Source organism: Crocuta crocuta, unplaced genomic scaffold, assembly GCF_008692635.1.
Source record: "Crocuta crocuta isolate KB4526 unplaced genomic scaffold, BGI_CrCroc_1.0 scaffold246, whole genome shotgun sequence".
Classification (NCBI taxonomy): Eukaryota; Metazoa; Chordata; class Mammalia; order Carnivora; family Hyaenidae; genus Crocuta; species Crocuta crocuta.
In genome coordinates, this window is record NW_027531902.1 from 7,255,203 (window position 1) to 7,278,091 (window position 22,889).

At 40.0% G+C, this 22,889-nt stretch overlaps 1 non-coding gene across 1 annotated transcript; it reads left to right on the forward strand.

Moving 5' to 3' along the window:
* The first annotated feature begins 18,742 nt into the window (after positions 1-18,742).
* On the forward strand, positions 18,743-18,847 carry LOC144239990 (U6 spliceosomal RNA). The gene has a single exon (XR_013337543.1). It is a non-coding gene; the product is annotated as a U6 spliceosomal RNA (small nuclear RNA).
* Positions 18,848-22,889: the final 4,042 nt, after the last annotated feature.

A 22,889-nucleotide genomic window follows, 5' to 3' on the forward strand; every position in this document is an offset into this window, starting at 1 on the left:
AGGGGTTAATTGGATTGCCATATCTACAATACTTAGAAGAGTGCTCACTTACTCTGACTGATATGTATGCATTTTTGAGATTGTTATTGCTATTATTATTGTCATTGTTGCACATTCGCTTTTCCTATTGCTCTTGTGTCACACTTCACTTTCTTGTCTGATCCTTACCTCCTGTAAGATTGCAGGATTATTTGCATGCCTTGAAAACAAAGATTGGTTGTGTGTGTGTGTATCTATCTATCTATCGATCTTCCCATATATCTATCTATTTAATTCCCTGGCACTTGGATTAGTATCCTGCAAGAAGTAAGCATTCATTTAATGGCAATAATTAATTAATGAGTTGAAGGTAGCTAATATTATATCCCCAGGCACAAGAATTCACAAATCCCTTTCTCTCCCACTGAATTGCATATAAATATAAGTCATGGGTCTTCATTGATCTTGGAATGGTACACCTCAGGGGAAATTGAATCTGTCATAGTTCAAAGAAAACCCACTCCTAAATAAGTTAACAGATGCATTCATTAACTGAGGTGGTCCAGTTAAAATAGGGCACACACTTGGTGGGATTTGAATATCAATAGTCTGTAGAGAAGCATCAGCTTCCGAGAATTTTTGGCTCCTGATGTGATCTTCTTAACCTTTGCTTTCCAGTCTAGTCTTCAGAGAGGCTGCCACTTATGCATGATGGAGATACTGCAGATGTACTGTGCTAGGTCATTGAGAAACCATCTGAAGACTGATGTCTTATTATCTCTTGAAGCACATTGCAAAGAACCACTTACAAAACCTTCTCTATTATTTGACTATTTAGACCCTCAGGTTCATTGACTTCAGAATATTTTTAAGGAATCACTCTGAAGTCAATAAGGCTCCATGACTTGCAGAGAGGCGGGAAGCTACCGAAAGGCTCTGGGTTTGCAGTTGACTGGTTCTCTGCAAGACAGAGGCTTGCTTCTCCTGCTGAAAATAGGAACAAGAGTTTGCCTCGAAGAGGGTGGCTGGCTCAGCACAAGTCGCTGTGCTCAACTTCACGAGGCAGGGCCTCCTGCAGTCTCCCCAGGAACAATGACATTCTTCTGTTGTTGTTTTGGGAAGCTGGCCCTTGGGAAGGTGGCAGGTGAAGAGGTATGGAGAGCAGGACCTACTTTTCTCAGAAATATGCTCTAGTTTCCCAGGGCACTCTTCCTGGGGCATTGGCCTCCTCTGCCATCCCCGAGGGCCTCAGTAGGGCTCCAAAGAGCCAAAATGAGGAAAATGAAGCACTGGGAAAGTGTGAACCCCAGTGGTTCTATTACCTTAACCCTCCACTCCCCCCTTCTCAGAGTATTTCCTACTTGCTTTCATATAGAGCCCGGTAGAGCACTGAGATATTTTTTCCCTTCCTGTTTAGAGACGAGTTTGGGATGCGTGGATACGTCAGCTCATACTGTCCTGGCTGCTCCGAATGAACCATACAGTGAATGGCATCCCATAGACTGCTCAGCCTTTTTTTTGGCCTCTGGCCTCACAGGTGTGGAGGAACAGAGATGACCGGGCTTCAGGGAAAGGGAAGTAGTCAGTGTTACCCTCCACCCCCAGCCCCAAGTGGTTTTGGTAGCAAGGCGACAGCCATCTGGTGGAATTGTGTTTGTAACTTGTGAGTGGTTTCTCCAGTTCTTCTGAATAATACTTCCCAGAACTCTGACATTTTTTTAAATGTTTATTTATTTTTGAGAGAGAGAGACAGAGCATGAGCAGAGGTGGGGCAGAGAGAGAGGGAGATATAGAATCTGAAGCAGGCTCCAGGCTCTGAGCAGTCAGCATAGAGCCAGATGCGGGCTCAAACTCACAGACTGCGAGATCATGACCTGAGCCGAAGTCAGATGCTTAACCAACTGAGCCATCCAGGTGTCCTCCCCAGAACACTTTTAAGTCATGCTTAGTATTGTAAACAACTGTTAAGAACACCCATTTCACTTCCGCACATTTTCCATAACATTGTTCCTTTCTTCGTCCTTTTTATTTCATTCAGTATTTCATGCACACTGTAAACCATAGCCACTAATCACCTCTCTGTTTGTCCCCATGTCAACAACCAGGACTCTAGTCCAGTTTTCATCATCTCATGCTTAGATGATCGTGGCTCAACAGGACATTATCCTCTCTGCTCTGGGCATACCAATTTATTCTGTGCTCCCTGATGGATTAATCTTAAGCCACTGCCTTGCTCAAGAAAATTCAATGGCTCCCCATTGTCTACTAAAAGTTGAGCTTAGCCGGACTTTCAAGGTCCTTTAGAATCTGGCTCTAATCTCTTTTTTTTCCTAGGAGTCCCTAATATATACATCATCATTCTTATCCCCAAATTTACACCACACTGTGGCTGTTTCCATTGCCATACAACATGCTCTCTCCCTGAAATGCCTGACACTCTTCTGTACCTCACCTGCCAAGTCGTCTAATTTATTTGGCAAAGAAAGAGTGCATTCAATACCTCCAACTTCAGCTCTCTTAAAGACCTGGCTTGTCTTACCTACTTCACATCTATTACCCACTGCCTTGTTTTCAGAAACTTAAGTGTCTGCTGTCTACATTCCTGGACCATTAGGTTGATGCCATATGACCTAGAACATCAGCTCTGACACCCATACCCAGATTTTCTCCCCCAACGGTCCATACCCACATAGGGGCAGGATTATGAGAGCTTCACGAGTATTCTAAAAATAAATGATCTAAATTCCACCTTTGGGAACTGGATGTTTGGTGTACAATCCTGTGCAAAAGAAAAATAACATGTTTTTTATAATAAGTATTGTTGGAGGGGACACACCTGGAGATGCCACTTCCTAATAGAATCTTTCTTTATTGGAAGTGACCTGAGTGGAAGGAAGGCCCACCCCTGAGTTTCACCTTCTTTGCTTTACTCTTTCCTCCACTTGGAATTCCCTTCCCTCTCCCCAACCCTTGAAATATTCTTTCCCAGCCTTTGATACTAAACGTAAAATATTATCATACTAGTGAAGTCTTTGCCAGGCCTCTGCTCTCCATTGTCATTTTATGTTATTTAAAATAAAAAGACATAAAAGTTAGCACAATTTCCCAGTACATATATGACCTAATTGTTTTTGGAATATAAATCTTACCTCATCTTGGACCTGTGGCCTGGTTTGAACTGGCCTTCCATGCTCTCATTGTCACAGAGAGATGCAGGCTCTGATGACCTGTCCCTAGTTTTTCCTCCATGGAATGTGCTGGCATTCTGACTTTCTCTGCTCCCATCTGTGAGCATCACACTGGTACGCTTTTTCTGCCTAGACACCAGACACCTTCCTCAAGGGCAAGAACATTGTGATTTATACTTCTCTGTTCTCTCATTGCTGATTCTGGCATCTAGCACAGCTGTGGGACTCAGTATCTATTCATTCACTGAATGAAGGATTGAATAAATACCAGCCAGACACTTTCCTAATCATCTTTCCTTATCTTAATTTGTGTGCCCATTCTTAGGTGCATGACTATGTATATACTCCTGATTAAGGAGAACTAAGTAGGTCAAGTGACAGAAAGCAATGAATAAATCCATAATTTATAGTTTGGTTTAGGCTTCTTACTCTTTACATAGTAAGGCTCAGCACTCTACTGTAAAACTCTCAGGCATTTGTAGGGAAACATAGAGATTTCGTCTTTGTTACATCCTAGAAATTATTATTCCATGTTCCATGCTACTTTCTTCCTTGAAGTAGGACCCATAAACTTAGTCTACCTTTGTTTCCTTCCTTTATGTTACTGTCCATATCTCCGTTATATCCTTTAGGATTCTTTCGTGTGGGAGGCACCACCTCTTCCAGATTATTTTACTATCACGGAAGGAAAGTATAGTGAGGAAGTAACAAATATGGGGAAATCACAAAAGCTTACAAATTTCAGTTATGTCCTTGATCTCATTTTTTGGCCTTTCTAACATGGTCACTGCTTGTCGCAGGCAATGTCACCCAATGGTTACTTCAAATTGCCAATTCAACCACCTGCTAATGAGGAGGGACTTGAGCAGCCTGTGTAACCTTTGTAGTCTTGGCTTTTCCATCTGCAAAAAGGGGACACTGAAGCTGCCCCTCAGGGTGGTTGTGAGCATCTTGTAGGTTGACGCAAGTGTGCTCCTAGCCCAGAGTGCATAACATCATTACAGCTTGAACCACATGTTAAGTGTCACTGAGGCAGGCGCTGCTGGAGTTGTTGCCGGTTGTGGTACATCTGGACACAGGTGTAGCTTTTTCTTCCCAGGGCTGATGCTCCCTGAAATCTTGCTCCCTCCTCGGCTCCATTTCTGGAGTGAGGACTGCCTGGAGCTTTCTTGACCTTCGAGGCAAGAGCCAATGAACCAGGTGCAGGAAACTCAAGTCAAGGAGAGCAGAGGTAGAAGGCAAAACCAAAACCTAGCTCAAGGATAAATGCAAGTTGGTTTTCTATATTTTTTTTAAGTTTATTTATTTTTGAGAGAGAGAGAGAGAGAGAGAATGATCTGGGGAAGGGCAGAGGGAGAAAGGGAGACACAGAATCAGCAGCAGGCTCCTGACTCCTAGCTCTTAGTACAGAGCCTGATGCAGGTCTTGAACCCAGGAACCATGAGATCATGACCTGAGCCAAAGTCGGACACTAAACCAAGTGAGCCATCCAGGCGCCCCACAAGTTGGTTTTCTCGAGAAGGCCTCTGGAAGGAGCTAAGATACTCATAGTTTAAGTCAAACAAACCACAGGTGAACAGCAGATACAATTTCTTGATTTGACTGAAAGTTCTTTGGGTGGGATCAAAATCGCTCAGAATACATGTTGCTTATGTCTGTGGGTGCCTGGGCTCTTCTAGTCGGCACTGACTCCTGACTCCTATTGCCCTCCTTCATAGCAGAACAGAAGCTCCAGCCTTCTCAGATATCAAAGATAAAATGATAAACTCTTTTCAATGAATAAATAAATGAGCGAGTGAATGAATGAATGTATACATGAAAATAAGAGAGACAAGGCCCCTGTGACAAAGCAGAAGCTGTCTACAGACAGTAATCCCAAATCCAGACCTCCAGCCTTTCCTTAGAAGGACAATATATATGTAAATAGAGCCATCACGTTTAGAATGTCAGGCCTCAGAGGGTTCCTCTGGAGCTTACAAAGGCCACTTCACATTTCTCCATGAAATTACAAAACTTGACAGCTTTCTTAACACAGTGATGGTGAGGAATAAAAACTTCAAAAATTATGCTATTTGAAAAGTAAACTATTTACTGTTCAGAGGCAAAAATCTGAACTTAACTACTTGGCTGCTATCAGAATGTAACCCTATGACACAACAGTGATTTAAAATGTAAAATAGAGCTTTAAGCATGCAGAGAAGGAACTAGCTATCCCCACCCAAGCCCAGCTCTGTGGCACCTTCACCTGCAGGGATGAGGCCCAGGCACTCACCTTTCACTGCCTGGGCCAGATCATAGACTACCTAACTTTGCAGGTTTATCTCCACCTGCATCCTCACTCCCAAGGACATAAAGGAAGTATGACAAATGAAGGCCTGGGGATACATTTCCATGGAGGAAGTATGCACTAAGTGAAGTCCAGGTTCATACCCAAGGCAGGCACTCTTAAAAAATTAATAAGTGACCTCTAGGAATAAAAGGTTGTATGTGAAATACATTGTGCCCCAGTGTGTTGTCCCATGATAGGAGTTAGCTGGATCCAGGTCTAGAGATAGAAATGTGCTCACACTCTAGAGCTGTGGGCCTTGAGAATATCACCTTCAATAAGCCTCGCATCTCCCTGTTGGATTTTGTAAGATGGAGAAGACCAGGCAAGGTTCCGTGGTATGCGGTGGTCAACGCAATCTTTACTGGCCTATATGCCTCTCCTTTGCTGCGGGCACCTCTGCCCCAGGGCCTGGCAGTGTGCTCTGGGGTCGGTGCCAGTGCCTAGGGAGCCGGTACTGTTCACAGTTTCAACGTGAACTGGCTGACGTGGCCTGGGGTGGGGGTAGGGGTAGATGACCTCTAAGTTCCCTTCCCATCTTAGAACTCTGTGATGAACTTACAAGACATGACCCTGATATTCTGCAAAATCAAACTATCACCTCTGCCTAGAACTCTAAAGACTTTTTGTGGGTCTCTCCCACTTTTTTTTCAGAAGACAAGTCCAAATTGTGCAGCCTCCAGACAGAAATGTGGTCCATCAGTTTTATTCTTTTTTTTAAATTGCACCATAGTATTAATATAATTATGTGAAAGCACATGACCAAATATGAAATGCTTCATACACTAAAAATGATAAACACTTTATAACTGCAGCCAAAACACTCAGAAGCTCTAGGCAGGAGTAAGCCAATCTTAATTTTTAGAGGAATATCAAAGCCAGAGAAGCAAACCAAGGAAGTTGCCTATGGATGTAAAATTTTGGGCACAGTTCAGTTCAATTCAATTCCATTTGACAAATATATGTATCTACTAAGTAGGCCCAGGGCACTGTGCCGGCTTCATATGAAGAGGGCTTGCTTGTTTTAGGGATTGGCATTACACACATGGTTTCACAGAGATGGTGAGAGATGGATCAGAGCAAGAACACAAATAGTTTTCCATTTAATAATCATGATAAAAACAATTAGAAAAAACTACCATATTAACAGAGGGCCAATCATATGCCAGCGTTCATGCCACACCAAGCATTCTAATATGTACATGAACGCTCACATATATGATTCCTAATCCTTACAACTCAGCAAAGGTGGTTATTCTTATTTCCCATTTCTCCCTGAGAAAACCAAGTCATAGAGAGGTGAAATCACTTGGCCAAGGTCACCCAGCTCTCAGGTGCTGAGCCAGGTTTTGAGATCATCATTGTCTGACTTCAGAGCCAGCATGCTGTGCATCTCACCTACATTAACCTACATTTCACCACCTTCCACAATGGCTCTTACTATCTGGCAGAAGGGATGAGACAGGGGCTGAACCTGGCCTGTGACTTTTGGTGAGAGCGGTCCACCTGTGCTCTGCCGCTCCTCCCAGGTCCTCCTACACACTGCCTAAGCCAGGAACTCTCCTTGTTATTCCCAAGGGGTCAGACGGTGGGTCCAGGCAGGAAGCGGAGAGACAGCTTCTGAACCTGGCTTTGAGCTATGTTAAATCCTCTAAGTTGTCAGTTAGGGCCAAGTTTGTATCTTCCAGCCACCATCATGTAGTCTTCCTTTTTTCTGCTTGAGTCTATTTGACTACAAATGCAACCTTGCTGACATGGAGTCTATCAGTAGCTGAGCAGGGGCCCATCCACCAGGGAGGGAGAGCTTCCTGGGAGTGAGGCTTTGAAAAGGCAGCTGGCTTGTTTGCTGAAGTAGGTCACATGCTCTCAGCCCCCTCGTCCTCCTCCCCCTACTGGAGCCACCCAAGGGGAAGCTCATGGGAAAGCAGCAGGTCACCCCCATCAGCAGAGATACATCTTTGCTCCCTGCGATGGGCTCTGCTGGTCCGGCAGCCACAGGCCAGCTGTGTTTTATTCGCAAACATCCCTTCTTGTTTCAGCAGAAAATGGACTCTAGTTAGGAGACAACACCGTAAACACAGCATAAACATTGGGATGTGAAGCTGGAATGAGTCTGCATATAAATAAGAGTGCTGGGAGCCAGGGAGGTAATAAGTCAGGAATGCAATGGAGAAAGGTTATTAGGAGAGGAGCTTGTAAAAATCTGCAACAAGGCTGAAAGCTGGGAGCATTTCTTGATTACAGACGACTAAAGGCAGCGGCCTGTCTCATCTGCACTCTGCCTAGCTGGGTGGCTGGACTCGCACTTAAAATCCTGCTGTTACTCACTTTGTTCAGTCATAAGGTTGGGATTTTATGCACTTAAAACAAAAGAGAGTTGTCGGGCTGTTGTGAAGATTGTACGTGAAAGCACTATGAAAAGCTGATGTTGCTGCACAAATGGAAGCTTATGTGATTCTTAATTTTGGAAAGTGGCTGAGATGACTCTTTTACACATCTGAGCCCTATTCTTGGTTGAATATCAAGCAAAGTTATCTTTTGTAATGGAAATCTCTCAGGGACCTATCAGGCATAAATGAAACCAATGGTATTTTCTGTTGTGTTATAGTCAAAACAAAAAGGTTCTTTTTATTAGCTTTATACTGGTCAGGATATGGTAGTCTTTGCGGCAGTAAGAAGTAAATCCTGAAATCCCACTGGCTTAACCACAGTAACAGAAAGGAAAATGTTTATAGCTCTCTGACGCGACACCCAGTATGTCTGGGGCATCCCTCCTCCCATCTCTCTTACAAACAGTGAGTTCTGAGCCCTAGGCTATTCCTGTCTCGTAGCTACACCATAACTTCTTGCATTGCCTCAGAAGGGAAAGAAAAGGCTAGATCCCATGATGAGATGTTTTAAATAGTCAAGCTAGGAAGTGGTTTATCACATCCACTCCTGCTCTGTTAATAACCCAGTTATGTGGCCCCAGCCCAACTGTGAGGGAGGCTATGATATGTAGAGGAGCCCGGGATGTCTTGGTGAGCTCTGTGTCTGCCTCGCCTTTCTTAAAGTTAGCATCTGGCTAATAAATATACAGGGATAGCTTGTAGTCAAGGGAGAGATTACACTATTCTGACGTTGCTCCAATGACTTTTAAGTCTCTGGCCAAGATTATGAACTTGCATATTTTGGGGGCAGAACAAGATTCCCAAAAGGATTTATGAACCAGCTGTAGACTTCTAATATGGCATTGTGATTTTAATTCTGGACACTGGTATATCTGAACCCTGGTTTATTCAGGATAAGGCTTAAGTAATTGAACCATATTTCCAGGCTAATTGTTGCCAGGCCATCTTAGCAGCTATGATATAATTGGGATAGTATTACCTTTTAGCCTTCTACTGCTGAGGCTAATAGCTTTGGTCAGGCATTTTACTATTGATTAGAACACTTTATTAAAAGTCTTGAACTGCGCAAAAAGAAAAAACTTGTTAAATGCAATCATATACATCTTATGGCCTAACGTCTGGCATTTTCATAGTCTGAAGTCATCATAAATTGCTGACATTAGTTACCACCTTCAAACTTTCTGAATTTTAAAGTGATTCAATGGTTTCTCTTAGAGTTGCAGAGGATATCTCAGCATTGAGATTATTGAGATTTAAAATAATTAAACAAGAAGGCCATTAGACTGATGTGGCTCTAATGCCATGGCAGGCTGTGTAAGCACACCAAAATCTAAACCTGTAAATACATCAAGGTTAGAAAACTGGAACCTATGGACAACAAATCACAAACAGCCAACTAGGCTTTAATCAATAGTCAATCAATAATTTCTTTACTTTGCTTCTGCCTTTTCTTTATAAGTCTCACCCAGAGCTCCTGTCTGTAGAGGTGGGGGGTGGTGGCTCGCAACCACTTTTGATTTGATGCTACCCAATTCAAATTGATTTTTGCTCCAACAAACCCTTAATGTTTTTAATATGCCTCAGTTTATCTTTTAACAGATTCCAATGTCATATTTTCATTGGAACAGAATGGACATCTATAGAAGGCAATTGCTACCTCAAAATAGCACTCTGAATTTAAGTTAATGTTTAAATACCTTTTCCAGATGGACAGCCAACTGTTTTCATCAGTTTGGAACTTCCTAGCAGTGAAATGCTGGTGGATAAAGGTTACCCTTTCATTTTATCTTCAACAATGCAGTCTGTTCTTAGACCCAGTCCATCTTCTCCCAGTTTGTGAGCTTGATGATTTGAATTCACCAATCCTAAACTCCATCTGTTTGTTGCCTGAAAACAGTTGAACAGATTTCAATAAATTTAGAAACTGTAAATAAATTGTTGAATAAGCTTGAATGTTGGGTACAATTTCAACCCTGAGGATGGACAGCCATTGTATTCATGTCAGACCTACAGATGTGGATTTGTTCCTGTCTTATCATCCACAGGCCAGATAAGAGCATCCTACTTTCTCATACTCCAAGTGGTGACATCATCTCCTTCCAAACTTTGCAGAAGGAAATAAATCTAGACTGAATTTAAACTGAATTTAAACCTCAGGCTTCCCTAGGTCCTTGAAATTAATGATCCATATATTCCTTTTGCATTTCCATCAGTTTTCCTACAGAAGAAACAAATAATAAACAAAGGGAAAAGTGATAACAATATATAAAACATTTGTGTATTACTTCATTCTTGAAGAATTTAAAAATATTCTAACAACAGAAGTTATGGTGCTTTTAAAGACATTGTTGAAACCCAAGGAATTCTAAGGGACACATGTTGATATAAAACATAAGTCACATAATAAAAGCTACCCTTCTTTTTTCTCTTAACTACTATTTACTGCAGGTATATTGTATTTCAAGCATTGCTAAGCATGTTCCATATGGTATTCCATTACTATTTGCAAAGAATTTGTCATTTATACTTTCTGGCCCTCATTTAACAGATGAGAAAAGCAAGTCTGGAAAAGGCTAAGTAACTTGCCAAAATCACAAGGCTGGTAGACAGAGGAGCTGTGATTCTAATGCAGGTCTTTATCCTTTCCTTTTGATTTCTTTTGATTTTTTTATTGAAGGGATTGGGTGGTGCCAGTGAAAGAAGAGGCATCTTTCTTCAAGTTCTTTGTTGCTTCCAGAAAGTCTGTGTTGATTAGGTAAAAGATGCTTAAGCTTTTGTTTCATAGACTTCCTTTGATATTCCTATTTCAGATCATTCTTTTAGGGGAACAGTAGGGCATGCGTACTAACTTGCTTCTATAATCACATTACTCAGAGATGGATACAGGCATCTGAACATGATTACAGTCCTTTTCTCTGTATTTCTACCATGAAATGCAGATTCAAAATACATTTTGGGTCTTGTTTGTTTTCATACTGACAAATCTCCTATACCTTCCACTGATTACCTTTTTAAAAAATTAAATAAACTTTGTTGAGATGCAATTTACATAATTAAGATTTAACTATTATAAGTGTCCAATTCATTGAGTTTGGGTAAATAAATACACTCATGTAACCACAAGCATGATAAAGATAGAAATTTCTATCATTCCAGAAGGTTCCTTCCTATCTTTTGTAGCTAAGCTCTATGGCCACATGTTTGGCCCAGGCAATCATTGATCTTTATGTGATTATAGATTAGATTTGCATATTGTAGAAGTTTACATAGGTGGAATCATACAGTACATACTCTGAACTTTGTTTCCTTAGAATAATGTTTTTGAGATATATCCTTTTTGATGCATGTGTGAGTAGTTAGTGCTTTTCATAAGAAGGTAGTATTTGTTGTATAGGTATAACACAATTTGTTTATCCATTCACCTGTTGATGGATATTGGGGTGGATGCCAGTTTGGGGCTATTGTGAATAAAGCTATTAAGAACCTTTTAAAATACATCTTTTTGTGAATATGTGTTTTCGTTTCTCTTGGGTAAATATCTAGGAGGAGAATTGCTGGCTAACATAGTAAAGCTATGCTGAGGTTTATGGGAAACTAATCCATTATTTATCAAAGTGGTCTACTCCTATATGAGCGCTCCAGTTGCTCCACGTCCTGATGAACACTTGGAATTGCCAGTCTTTTAAAATTCTGGCCATCCTATTGTATAGTTTTTATTTGCATTTCCCAATGACTAGTGGTTTGAGGCATAGTGTAAGGTGCTTATATAACTTTTCCCCTGATCTTTCTGTTTAACTATTTTGTCCAATTTAAAAATTGGATGTGTCTTCATGGGGTTGGGTTGTAAGATACAAATCACTTTTCAGATATATGTATTCAAATATAATAGCACAGACTGTCATTATTTTATTTAATGTCTTTTGAAGAACAAATTTTTAAATTTTGATGAAGTCCAATTTATCGGTGTTTTCTTTTATAACTTTTGTTTTTTCTCTTCAATCTAAGAACTCTTTGCCTATCTGAAGGTCACAAAGATTTTACCTATGCATTCTTCTAAACTTTTGGAGTTTTAATTTTTCACATTGAAGCCTATAATCATTTCAAGTTAATTTTTATGTATGGTATGAGGTAATGGTCAGATTTTTTTTATATAGGTACACAGTTTTCCAGCACTTCTTGTTGAAAAAACTATCTTTTCCCCATTGAATTATCTTCTTCTCTGAAAATCCATTGATCATATGTGTACAGGTCTATTTTCAGACTCAAATACGTTCCCATTGATTTATTTGCTTATCCTTGTGTCTTACTTAGACTATATAGATCTTGAAACCAAGTTCTATAATTCTTCCATTTCTTTTCTTTTCTTTTTTTTTTAATTATCTATTTTGAGAGAGAGAGAGAGAGTCTGGTGTGGGGCTCTCAAGGATTGTGAGATCATGACCTGAGCCAAAATCAAGAGTTCGACACTTAACAGACTGAGCCACCCAGGTGCCCCCATTTTTTGTTCTAAGCAAAGTTTTACAGTATTAAATAAATAAAATGGCACATATTTTGTTAGATTTATTCCTAACTACTTAATTTTGGATTCTATTCTAAATAGAATTTTTTCAATTCAATTTTTAATTTGCTTTTTCTAGTATATAATTGATTTTTGTATCTAGTTTCCTGAAACTCTGTTCAACTCATTATTAGCTCTAAGGTTTCCTCTAATGTGTGCCTGGGTGGCTGAGTTGGATGAGCCTCTAACTCTTGATTTAGGTTCAGATCATGATCCTAGGTTGGTGAGATGGAGCATCACATTGCTCAGTACTGAATGTGGAGCATGCTTAAGATTCTCTCTCTCCATCTGCCCCTCTCCCTCATTCGTGCTCTTTCTTGCTCTCTCTCTAATAAAAAAGATTATTCTTTAGATGTGTTAGAATTTCTTCATATAAAATTATGTCATCTGAATAAAAACATTTTCTTTCTCTCAATCTGTATGCCTTTTTTTCTATCCTTATTGAGGTCCTTAGACCTTTGAGTACAGTGCTGAAGAGTAGTAGTGAGAGAAAACATCCTTGCCTTCTTTTGGTCCCTAATGGGAAATAGTGTTGTTGTTACCATTAAATATTATGTTAGCTATAGATTTTTCATAAATACTCTTTACCAAGTTAAAGGAAGAGAATAGGTGTTACATTTTGTCAAATGACTTTGCTACATCTATTGATAGGATCATATTTTTTTTCTCCACTATTTTTTCAATATGGTAAGCCAGATTGATTAGTTTTGAAATTTTATGCTAATCTCTTAATGCTTGAATATGTCCCACTTTGTCATGATATATTATTCTTTTTATATATTTCTTTATTTGATATGCTAATATTTTGTTAAGGAATTTTGCCTCTATGTTCATGAAAGTCTTCAGTTCTCTTATACTATCTTTGTCTAGTTGTTTTGGTATCAGGAGAATACCAACCTCATAAAATAAATTGCAAAATATGTATGGCAAGGAAGAAGTAAAACTTTCACTATTTGCAGATGATATGATACTGTATATTGAAAACCATAGAGACTCCACCAAAAACCTACTAGAATGGATAAATGAATTCAGTAAGGTTGCAGGATATAAAATCAATATTTAAGAAATCTGTTGCATTTCTATATACTAATAATGAAGAATCAGGAAGAGAAATCAATAAAACAGTCCCTTTTATAATTGCAGAAAAGAGAGAAAAATACTTAGGGATAAACTTAACCAAAGATGTAAAAGACCCATGCTCTGAAAACTATGATGAACTGATAAAAGAAACTGAAGATGACACAAAGAAATGGAAAGACATTTCATGCTCATATTGGAAGGACAAATATTGTTTAAAAATGTCTTACTACCCAAAGGAATCTACAGGTTTAATGGAATCCCTATCAAAATACCAACATTATTTTTCACAGAACTAGGAAAAAATAAAATCCTAAAATTTGTATGAAACCACAGAAATCCCCAAATAGCTAAAGCAATCTTGAAAAAGAAAGACAAAACTGGAGTCATCACGATTCCAAACTTCAAGTTATATTACAAAGTTGTAGTGATCAAAACAGTATGATACTGGCACAAAAATAGACACATACATCAATAGGACAGAATAGTAAGCCCGGAAATAAAGTCACAATTATATGGTCAGTTAGTCCTCAACAAAGGAGGAAAGAATATCCAATGGGAAAAAGAGTCTTCAACAAATGGTGTTGGGAAAACTGGACAGATACATGCAAAAGAATGAAACTGAACCACTTCCTTACACCAAACACAAAAATAAACTCAAAATGGATTAAGGATGTAAATGTGAGAAGTGAAACCATAGTAATCCTAGAAGAGAGCACAGGCTGTAATTTCTCTGACATCAATCATAGCAACATATTTCTAGATATTTCTCCTGAAGCAAGGGAAACAAAAACAAAAAGTAAACTATTTGGACTTCATCACAATAAAGTATTCTAGGATGCCTGGGTGGCTCAGTCAATTAAGTGTCCAACTATTGATATTGGCTCAGGTCGTGATCTTGTGGTTGTGAGATCAAGCCCCATATAAGGCTCTTCGCTGAATGTGGAGTCAGATTGCGTTTTTTTTTTTTTTTCTGTTTCTCTCTGCCCTTCCCTGGCTCTCTCTTTTTCAAAAATAAATAAATAAGCTTAAAATATCTTCAGCATAGGAAAGGAAACAACCAACAAAACTAAAAAAACAGACTACTAAATGGGAGAAGATATTTGCAATGACATATCTGATAAATGGTTAGTATCCAAAATCTATAAAAAACTTACACACTCAATACCATAAAAACAAATAACCTCATTAAAAAATGAGGAGAGGACATGAACAGACATTTCTCCAAAGAAGATGTACAAATGGCCAACAGATACACAAAAAGATGCTCAACATCACTCGTCATCAGGGACATGCAAATCACAAGTACAGTAAAATATCTCACACTTGTTAAAATGGCTAAAATAAAAAACTCAAGAAACAACAAATGTTGGTGAGGATGTGGAGAAAAAGGAACCTTCATGAACTGGTGGTGGAACTGCAAACTGGTACAGCCCCAGAGGAAGATTGTATGTAGGTTCATCAAAAAATTAAAAATAGAAATACTGTATGACCCAATAATTTCACTGCTGGGTATTAACCAAAGAAAATGAAACAGTAATTCCAAAGGACATATGCACCCCTAAGCTTATTGCAAAATTATTTATAATAGCCAAACTATGGTAAAAGCCCAGATTTTCAACAATAGATAAATGGATAAAGAAGTGGGAGACAAATACCATATGATTTTATTCATATGTAGAATTTGAGAAACAAAATGAAGGAAAGAAAAAAAACAAGCCATGCCTCCCCTCCAGAAAACAAAAACAAAAACAAAAACACAATAGACTAAGAACTATAGAGAACAGGGGCACCTGGGTGGCTCAGTCGGTTAAGCAGCCGACTTCAGCTCAGGTCATGATCTCACGGTTCGTGGGTTCGAGCCCTGCATCAGGCTCTGTGCTGACAGCTAGCTCAGAGCCTAGAGCCTCCTTCAGATTCTGTATCTCCCTCTCTCTCTGACCCTCCCCTGCTCTCTCTCTCTCTCTCAGAAATAAATAAAACATTTTTAAAAATGTTTAAAAAGAAAAGAACTATAGAGAACAAACTGATGGTTCCCAGATGGTTACCACTTATGTTGATAAGTGCTGAGTAATATATAGGACTGATGAATCACTATATTGTACACCTGAAATAATATAACACTGTATGCAAACTACACTGGAATTAAAATTTTTTAAAAATCAAGAAAACAAGGAAAATTGAAAACAAATCAGCTAGCAGTGATGAAGAGCCAAATAACATGAAAAAGAATTGCAAACATATTTTTACATTTTCTCTTTAGGGAAAGGGTCTTGGTGTAGGAATGATATTATTTCTTTCTTAAATGTTTGATAGACTTCACCAGTGAAGACACCTGTGCTGGGAGTTTTCTTTATTAAGAGGTTTATAAATTAAAAGTTCACTTGTTTTGGGGGTGCCTGGGTGGCTCAGTTGGTTAAACTTTAGACTTCAGCTCAGGTCATGATCTCATGGTTCATGAGTTTGAGCCCCACAGTGGGCTCTGTGTTGACAGCTCAGAGCCTGGAACCTGCTTCAGATTCTGTGTCTCCCTCTCTTTCTGTCCCTCCCCTGCTCATGCTCTGTTTCTCTCTCAAAAATAAATAAACATTAAAAAAAATTTTTAAGGGGCACCTGAGTGGCCCAGTTGGTTTAATGTCCGACTTCAGCCTAGGTCATGATCTCACCATTCCTGAGTTCTAGCTCCATGTCAGGCTCTGTGCTGACAGCCCAGAGCCTGGAGCCTGTCTCAGATTCTGTTCTCTCTCTCTCTCTCTCTGCCCCTCCCTTACTCATGCTCTGTCTTTCTCTCTTTCAAAAATAAACATTAAAAAAATTACACAATTTTTTTTAAAGTTCAGTTGTTTCAATAGACCTATTGCTATTCAGATTTCCCATTTCTTTTTTCTGCTCTTTTGGTAAATTGTATTTTTTAATAAAGTTTACCATTTTATTTAAAGTTGTTGAATTTGGCTATTCTTAATGTGTGGTGTGTGTGTGTATTAATTATATATACATTAGTATATATTAGTTTTATTATAACTATATATGTATATTAGTTTTTAAATATCTATAAAATACCCCACATTCCAGCAGAATATAGTCTAAATCTATTTCTCACTCAAGTAAAATTTGCTAGAGATCGTCTTAACCTTCAGGGGCTCCCAAGCATGTACTGAGTCAAAGGTCTAGGCTGTTTGGTCTTATGGTTGGTTCTGCATCTCCATGCATGGTTCCCATACCCAATGCTGAATGGAGACAGAGTTAGAATATCTTGCAGGGTTTTTCCTTGCCTCAGTTTAGAAGTGAAACATGTCATTTCTACTCATAACCTTTGGCCAGAAATAGCCACTTGGCTTTGTTTGGGTGCAAGAGAGCTAGGAGATAGGGTCTCTGGTGTGCCCAGTAAGGAGGGAATTCAATACTGATGAGCACTTATGACATCTACCCAAGCATGCATCTGTCACCTGATACTATTCTTCTCTCCACCACTGAATAGAGCACTTCAGGCCATATTACATGCTGGCAATCCCTCCACCTGTTTAAGGGCTTTCATATCCATTATCTTGACATGTCTCCAAATCATTCAGTGAGTTACGGAGGGTGGGCTCTTTTAACCATATTACCTTGGGTGAAGCATAGTGAATCCAGACACACATCAAGGGAGAGAAACCAGAAAGAGTTTTACAGTTTTGTTATACTGATGCTTCCCTGGGGAGAATAGACCATGCCATGCAGTACCAGTCAGGGGAAGCATGAGGGTCTGTTACCAAGGAGAGGGAGGGAAAGGAATGGTAGGCAAGCACCTTGTGATTTTTACAGGAAGGAAAGAAGAAGGCAGGGCAAGCAGATTTAGGATTGGCTAATTTAAAATCTTTCAACAGACTCTGCATCATAAAGGCTCTCAAAGGGTTGTCTGTTACCTGGGCCTTGAATGATCAGATAAGTTATAAGGGCCAGAAATATGAGTGTTTGATAAAGGAGGTGGTTGGGGCATAGACTCAACTGGCTTCTCAAGAAAGGGAACTGATGGGGTGCCTGCGTAGCTAAGTCAGTTCAGCCTCAGACTCTTGATTTCGGCTCAGACCATGAACTCATGGTTCAAGAGATGGAGCTCTGCCTCGGGCTCTGTGCTGGTGGTGCAGAGCCTGCTTGGGATTCTCTCTCTCCCTCTGTCTCTCTACCCCTTCCCCCACTCACTCTTTCTTTTTTTTCTCTCTCTTTCTCAAATAAATAAACCTTAAAAAAAATGAAAGAATGGGAACTGACTAACCTCTAGCCTGGGCCTCAAAACTGTGCTAACATAGCATTTAAAAAACTGTATTACCCAGGTAGTATTTATTGTCCTCACTTTGCATTTAGGCACTGAGTCACTTTGAGGTTAGATCAGTTGAGGTTAGATCAATGCTTGGGACACAAAAACCCGATTCACTGATAGATATGCTTTACAGTGCAGTGCATCACCTTACGTATCAGGGGGGTTTAATAAATGCTTCCAAGAATCACATTGCCCAATCAGAAGCCTAGGTTCTCCACTCTTTTGCCACATTTAGGAGCATGGCCCTTCCTCTTCTCACACAAGGTCATAATGTGTCAGTGTCCCAGAGAGGCCACTGGACTCAGTTCCCAATGAAGGCCCGGTATTTGCATCAGGAGGAAGCAGACAACAGAAAGAGAGCAGATACTAAAGCCAGGACGGCAGCCTTCCAGGGGGTGGCAATAATTAGAGCTGGTAACTGAAGCTTTTCCAAAACTAGATTAACCTAGAACCAAGGTTAGCCTAACACTTCCATGCCATCCTTTTAAAAGGATGTATGCATAGACCCATCACTTTCAATGATGCTTTAGCAGTTTCAAGCACTAAGTGGTACTCCTCCCTTACCACCAATTCCCAAGCAATGTTGTCCAAGGTAAGCCTGCTGACTGCTGAATTCAGCTTTCTGGGGACTGGCTAACATCAGGAGTTGGCATGCTGCACTGCTTAGTCCATACGAATATTAAGACCTATTTGCAAACACTATAGAAAAGCTAAATTGAGTTAATTTCTATTTCTTGAGTTGAAACACTGAATTAAAAAACAATTTAAATGTCTTACTCTTTTAGGGAAAAAAATCAATGCTTTAAAATTAATTTCATTTTTTAAACTTATTGTTAACTCAATAAAGCCTTTTGGGCTTTTTAAGCTAATTGTCTTTGAACTCATTTTAAATTCAAAAGTTTTATAATTTTGATAATATTTTAAACACTATCATCACTATATGGCAGTTATAAACCTAGAAGTGTACAGAAAAAATTATCAAAGTCCTTGTGCAAGAATGACACAGATATTTTTGAAGCATTCCTATTGTTTTTGTAGAGTAGTAGGAATTGTATTATTCTCTTTTGTTTAATCGAATCATATGTGCATGTCTATACGTGTGTATATATATGCATAGAGTGAAAATTCATAAATTTGTAGAAAAATACCTGCAAGACTGTACACTAGAATGGTAACAGTAGAGGAACAAGTGGGTACTTTGCTACAATTTTTATACTTTTATTTTAACTTAATTGTTTCTAGCAAGTTTTTAAGACATAACTGATAAAACAAGTGATTTTAAACGTATATCAGGCCATGAATAAAACAATTTGTTTGAATGTGGTCAGGCCTATTTCGCCCACATGTGAACTTTAAACCATTTCCAGATTCTTGCCAATGGCCACAACGGCCATAAAAGTTTGGCCACATATTATGAACATCTTCCATGCCATTAGTCTTCCACAACAATGACATTTTGCATAGTTGCATAATATTTTCCTTTACAAGTGCATAAACCCTTATTTCCAATTTTCCAATTTTTAATTTCCATGGGAACACATGCGCACTGGGTGCAGTACGGAGGAGAGAGAAGTAACATACTCTCTTCTCAGCCACTTTCCACCTCCTTCTCGATGTGAACACATTTGTAAAAGTTAATGCGCGTTTTATAGACCGTTTATGACTTCCATACAAGTTTAGCCAGTACATGCTCCTTCCCTGTTGTGCATCTTCTTTTCAGTATTTATATCTCTAATTCTCCCAGTGGTAACCTAGAAATGATTTACTAACTTCAAATACCACTTGTTGATTTGTTCAGTATATCGTATATTTATATCATTTACACTACTTCCTTCTCCATTCGATCTTCAGTCATCATGTTTTAGTTTTAAGTATATTGCTTTATTTTCTGGTACTGAAATTATATGAAATTATCTGTATCTTGACCCATCTCCATGCAATTACATTTGCCTCACTCCCTTAAGACTGGGGCTGAAAACGGCTAGATTCTATGTTTTGGATTCTGTAGAATCTGTATGGATTCAATACATTTTTCTTGGCATCTGCACATATATACCAGAATTCTAGCTCATCCCAGTGACCCAACTCTTCCTTCTAGAGCAGCTATGGACCCCAGGCTCACAGATGGCCACTGCATTCTGACCGATAGAAAACCCACAGAGAAAGGAAAGGCAGGAGAAATGTAATACTAGGGCTCTGAGTTTGTCTTCCTCCTCTGTCTTGAATTCCTTTGGGTCTGACTTCTTTGTGTGTATGGGCACAAGGCCCATTAAAGGCTTTAAGGCTATGACTAAAGAAAGTATTTATTTTCTTCTCGGGACATGCTCATGAGCAAGAAGGAGGATGAGGTCAGAAGATGTGCCACCAGATGCTCTTTGATATTCCCAAAATTAATAACTGTCTTCAAAGGGGTAAGGTTACCAAACAAAGAGCTGGGATTTTCTGGAAGTAGTTTCTGAGAAGCATTATTTCAATGGCCCCATCTGTCAGCCTGGGATCACACACAGGCTTTGCAGACAGAGTGGAGTTTCCAATAACTCGTGCTGCTTCCAGGCAGGAAGGCAGAGAGGATTTGAAGGAGCAGCCACTGCTGTGACTGCGAAGGGGATGTGCCACTCACCTTGCTTTGCCTTTTAGAAATAATCCTCTTATCTGTACAGCACTTTTCAAGCCTTCCTTAAATGAATCTTCGGGTGCCTGCATGAGATTTGCACATCAGTCAGACCTCACTCACCCATTCTGCAACCACTAAGAGCAAGGCTGGGCCCCCTTACACTGCTTGTTTCAGTCTCCAAGGGCTTCCCCCACTTTATTTCCACTGTGCTCCCACTTGGCCAGTTTCTGCATGGTCTCTAGGTCCCCACTATTGGCTCCATCTCTGGGTTTTTTGGGGCAAAATCTTCTGACATTTTTATGATTTTATTCTCTATCTTTTATAGTTGTTTTACCAACTAATTTGCCTGGTTATTTTTTTGTGGTTGTTGCAAAAGTCACTCATCTTTATCAAGTCTTTCTACACCCTTCCACTTGGTATACATATAGCAATTCTATTCATGATCTTTCACTGGTTTATGTGACATTTAGTTAAATTACATTATCATAAGACCATATGCAGCTGGCATAAATAGGTTGGGGTGCAGTCACTATTGACATGGTTGAGTATCCAACTCAACTGGTGGAACTGATAGTATCAGTATATATCAGAAATTAGCCAACAAGCAGAGAGCCTTCAGTGTGCTGTGCCATCAGTCAATGTGATTTCTCCAAGACATGGAGAGGATTCATTTAGCAAGTCATTATTTAAGGGAGAGCGTTTAGAGAGAGTACTTCCATGAATTGTATAAAGATTAGTCACCAGAGCTCTTTCCACATCACAGAGGACACTGCCCTCTGGCTTGTATCCTTGGGACCTGAGTCTTGCTTAGCCTATGTGGCTAGGACTTCAGTAAACTCATGTTGGATGTGGGTGGCTGGGAGGAGGTGGGGGATCATTCAGACTACCCTGAAATAGTCTTCCCAATTTCAGGTTCAATCCCAAGCTCACTAAACTGTGAGGCCAACATATCTCCATTTACACCTATGTGTTATGTAGAATCCTTCTCTCCCTTCCCTAAAGATGTCCATATCTAAATCCTTAGAATCTGTACATATTATGTTACATGGCAAAGGGAAATTAAGGTTGCAGATGGAATTAATGTTACTAATTACTTTACCTTAAAATAGAAAATTACCCTGGTGGGCCTAATATGATCAGAAGAGTCCTTAAAACTGGAAGAGAGTGAGTTAGAAGGAAATGTGCCTGTGGAGAAGCTCACAGAAATTCAGTGTCAGAAGAACTCATTGTACAATTGCTGGCTCTGAGGATGGAAGACACCAAGAGTCAAGGACTGTGAGCACCCTCTAGAAACTAGAAAACTAGAAAAGACAAGATTCTCCCCTAAGGTCTTCATAAAGGAATGCGCCCCCACCTATTTCCTGGTTTTAGCCTCCTGAGACTTGCCTCAGACTTGAGATAATAGTTTTTTTTTTAAGTTTGTCAAATTTGTTATAGCAGCAATAGGCATCTAATGCATCTACCCTCTTAATTCTGTGACATCCTCCCTTCTCCTAATAAAGCAAATTGCATTTAGAGGATTTCTTCAATGTAAGCTCCAAATTTTACAACCCCTTCCTACTCTCCACTGTATTTAAATGTAGTTTTAAAGCTGCTGCTTGTGTCCAGAGAAATGTCAAACAAAGAGCCAAACCTTTTTACAACAAAATGTTTAAAATGCCTCAAATATCCAAGGAGAGCTTTTAAACAGCAGCTCTGTCATGGATGGAGAAAGAGCAAGGAGCCTGAAGTGCTCTGCAGTGTATCATGCTTGATAAGCCAAAGTCCTGGGTGAGCAAGCGTCAGACCCACACTTAGAGATGGGAGGGTCTCTTGGGGCAGCCGGCATCCCCTGCCCCAGCCCCGCTTGGCTGGACGGGTCCCCAGAGTGACCTTGTAAACACCAGTCTCTGCCACGTTTATCTTGGCCAGTGTTGTCTATCAGCACAGAACCTCTTACATTTAGACAGACCCCAGGGAGTTGCAAGGAGGAGAAATGCCGAAGGGAACACACACCGTTAAGTCGATAGGGCTTTGTACAGATCACCAGAGGAAGCAGAGCAGGGAGCAAGACCTCCAGAGACAGGTGTGAGGTCTGTTGCTCCAGGAAGTTAGAGGCCTGTGAGAAGGCAGAACTTTCCCCAGTTCCGAGTCCAACACAGAGGTAAGATCCCCACGCAAACACCTTACGGGGTGGAGGTGATGACGTCCTGAATGAATGAATGCCCAGGTGCTCAGCATTCTGGAGTGCAAAGGAGAGTCTTTCCCCATCAGCTCAGGTGTGGGGAGTCCAGTGGAAAAACAATAAAAGTAAACAGAAGAGGAGGGTGGTGGTGTTCTGCAGGGGGTCCAGGCTATAAGCAGATACACCTGCTCTCGTGACCCTGGTTGGCAAGAAGGAAGAATGTGGGAGATTCTGTTACGGGACCCTCCTGAGTTAAGAAGCTTGGCCAAGCAGGCTCTTGGCAAATTGTTGCTGTT